This window comes from Grammomys surdaster, unplaced genomic scaffold (assembly GCF_004785775.1).
Source record: "Grammomys surdaster isolate TR1022 unplaced genomic scaffold, NIH_TR_1.0 243, whole genome shotgun sequence".
Classification (NCBI taxonomy): domain Eukaryota; kingdom Metazoa; phylum Chordata; class Mammalia; order Rodentia; family Muridae; genus Grammomys; species Grammomys surdaster.
The window spans coordinates 5,086,682-5,090,637 of NW_021604688.1; positions in this window are offsets into that span (position 1 = coordinate 5,086,682).

Sequence of the window (3,956 nt, forward strand, 5' to 3'; positions counted from 1 at the left end):
GCTGCGTCTGGGACATTGGTTTAGATTTAAAAGTCTCTTATCTCTGACATTTTGGATAATCTCTACCCCTATGCCTCTAGGGTGGGGATATCTCAGGAGTCAAGGCCTGATACTCTTTGGCCTTGTAGAACAGCAGGTGGTCTTTAGCTTGAGGGGGCCCACCCAGGTGTCCAGCGGTTCTCTAGTCGGCATCAGGTGCAGGTACTGGTCTGAGTCATATGAAATCAAGTAGTTTCTCCATTCACCCCAATGGAGGTCAGGAAGGTCAGCAGCAACAGGAACATCCTCTTATTAACCTGAAAAGTCATTTCTGGGAGGGGTGTAAGTCAAGAGTCAGAGTCAAGGGAGTGGGGTCCCACACAAGAGGGCATTCCAGGCTCGGAACACGGATAGGACAAGGGACACTATCTAGTCAGTGCCAGTTTCCAAGGGCAATTTAGTTAAGGTCTCTTTTTAGGGTTCTGTTTATTTTCTCTATCTGCCCTATCTGCTGCTATTCCTTAGCCCTTGGATTACTTTAAAACTTTTACAATGGTGGCCAAGGTAGAGAGTGACTTTGTTAACCTCAACCCTTCCCCTAAGCAGGTCCTGGTGGGACAGAGTGATACCTTATGTGTTTAAAAAAAAAATCCTTGCTCTTATTAAGATGGTAAGAAAAACTAATTGGAGTTGATTACAATAAAGGTATTTCCGAGGGGGAGGGGATCAGGCTCGATGTTGACTGCACCAAAGAAGAGCAGGGAGTTTAAGCTGGAGGAGACCAGGCTGCACTGCTGGAGAGTCACCTTTTGGCATAAGCATCATTTTGAGCTGATTATTTTGAGAAACTGCAGACACAGGAAAAGCTCTGAAAACAGAGTGGGAGTTCCTCTTTTGTAGGGGAAATTTACATCTGTAAAGGAAATCTCCATTTGTAAGGGCATCTTCCTCCAGCACCAAGAATAAAGATGATTAAGTCTGTAGTTGGAGAAAGCACCCACTTAAATCTGCATGACAAACCTTAACATTGTCATGAGCTGTTTCTGCTCAATTTCCATAACCTTTCTTTCTTTGTTTCCTGTAAATGATGATATTTAAGCCAGATGGTGCTATCAAAGCCATTTCTTTTTTTTAAAGATTTATTTATTTATTATATATGAATACACCATAGCTGTCTTCAGACACACCAGAAGAGGGCATCAGATCTCATTACAGATGGTTGTGAGCCACCATGTGGTTGTTGGGATTTGAACTCTGGACCTCTGGAAGTGCAGTCAGTGCTCTTAACCACTGAGCCATCTCTCCAGTCCCATCAAAGCCATTTCTTGGAAACATACTCATCTCTCTGTGTACATAAGGTTTATAGTTTATCATCCTTTATCTTTTGGTAATCTGTCCTGTTAAAGGGTCCTCACCTATGAAGCCAAAGGAGGGGGGAGAGGGGGCTGGGGATGTAGATCCTAGGTAAACACCAGTCCAAAAAGTTAGATATCCAAAATCAAAGATGAGGAATTTGACAAAATAGCAAGGCATTCCCAATGAGATTCACCCTCAGTACAGGAGTTCAGTCTGGGTGGTCATGAATTTCAGAGACTTGAGTGAGGGTCTCCCCTCTGCGGAGGTCTTCAAGTCACCAAAGTTATGAGTTTTCCCTGTTAACCCCACAGATTCGAGGAGAAAGACCATTGAACCTAATCATGGATCAATTAATTTAAACAAGCTTTATTAATGTACATGAGTTGTCTCTCCGTAGGGTGAGATTCAAAAGATCAGCCCTGGACATAGGGGAAGATGGAGTTTTTAAAGCTCATGAGTAAGGAGTTTCCAAATGGAGGATTTGGCAGGTAAATAGGTGGGGTTACAGGAGCAGAATATAAGCATAATGAAGTGGTCCTAACAACCTTCTAAAATAAAGACACGGTTGCAAGGTGATCATAACAAGGCAGTCATAACAACGTGATCCTAATAGCCTCTTGAAACATGACATGAGTGTCATTTTTTCCTGGAACAGGCAGTACAGACCCACTTGTAGCTAAGGTTTCAGGTGAAGCATAGCTCAATCCTTAAGAAACAGATTTAATAATAATCAGGAATGAGCCAGGTTTGTCTTTACTATAAGATGGCTTTCAAGCCCGAGATGGAGGCAGGCTGGTTTATTATTACCAACATGAAAAAGTTGTACCTTCAAATATAGAATCTGTTTCCTTATGAGAAGGCTAGGCTGATTCCATGACATGCTTCAAATTGGCAGTTAAGACTAGGCCTAAATCTGTTTCCAAGAACTGGGCAAGTCCAGGCCTCAGAAGCTGCCCTGCCACCTAGCCCAAGGCAAGGACAATGGGTCAGCAGTAGTTTCTAGACTTCCTCAGCAACAGTTTTCAGACATCTCCAGCAACAGTTTCTAGCCCCCACAACCCAGTAATGTTCTGGAATGTCCTAGAGATGGAGCCAAGATTTAGATAGAGGTCATCTACCTCTCCCTGGAATTCTCTTAGTGTGCTTTAAATTGGGCCTGTGAGCGCACTTGGTTGTCTCTCTATCTTGGTAACGGCCCATGCTGGACTTCTGCAGAATAAAACTTTCTTTGCATTTACATACTATTTGAGTCCAGGGTATCATTCTTCAGCAAATCATGGACACTTACACTTGTACATAGGTCTTAGGGTTATTTGTAGAGAAAAGAACCAAGGTGACCCAAAGTTGGGAAAGGTGACTGAAAGCAAGTAAAGACAAAATAACAAGTACTCTCTGCACATGGGTACTGGCATTTTTAGGCAAAGCCCTTCTATTTTGGACAAACTGTGGCAGTTCCTGTAACTACAGTAATTTAGTTTACAGAACTAAAGTGACTCATTTCTTTAAATTCTTCCCTGACTTCCCAGATCTCAAGTCATGCCCAGTAGTAAAGATATTTATTGATTAATTAGCATTCTTTTGCTGATGACTCACTGGCTACCCTTAGCATTTGTCAACTGTAGGCCCCAAAAGGAATCTGAAAATCTCCTTTCCCATATCAAGCCCTCTTCTACTCTATAACTATCCCAGCTTAAAAGCATCAGGTCATGATTCTTATAGAGACACTCCTAACCCCTGCTCATCACATGTCTGTCTGTCCTCTGAGCTGGGCACATGTTCAGAAAAGGGCTGCATTAATGTAGTCTTTCTATCCAATTTTTTGCTGAGTCAAATCTTGGTTCTATAACCCTCCAGATGAAAGCCAATTAAGAACAAGAGTCAAACTTTTAAATCATATCTCTTACACACACACACACATACACACACACACACACTCACACACACACATCACCCCTGAAGTAGGTAACAGAAGTGTGGTTAATGCTTTCTTAGGTAGATTTATAAGCGAATGGAATATACATGACTTTTCCTGGATCTCATCACTGTGTATTGAAAGATTCTACCTTTTTGCGGATTTCTGAGTTCGAGGCCAGCCTGATCTACAGACTGAGTTCCAGGACATCCAGAGCTACACAGAGAAACCCTGTCTCAAAAACAAAAACAAAAACAAAAACAAACACAAAAAGGTAGAGTCTCATTTTCTGGATTGGGGACAAGGTGGGTGATCTTGGTTTCCTCTGAGCTTAACAGAGCATGGTCCTGTTAGGGTTGACTTGTATGAAGAAGAGTCAATTTTAGGTGGGGGGGATGAAATGTTTGAGATAAGACAGGTGGATCCAATGAGAGAGTCCCACAAGTTTAGCAGCTGTAGGGATCATGAGAATTACCTTAAAAGGGCCCTGCCATTTAGGAGAGAGGGGTGAGGGACGATTGTCAGGAGGGGCTATAATGACCTGGTCTCCAATGTTCACAGAAAGTGGACAGGAGACAGTGCGTGGTCGAGGTAGATGGTGGTCAGCAAAGTTCCATAGGAGAGAACGAAGCTGGCAAAGTAATGAGGTGAGTAGATGGTCTGGGAGGGGAGAACATTTAGGTGAAAGAACAGGGTTTAGGACCAGACA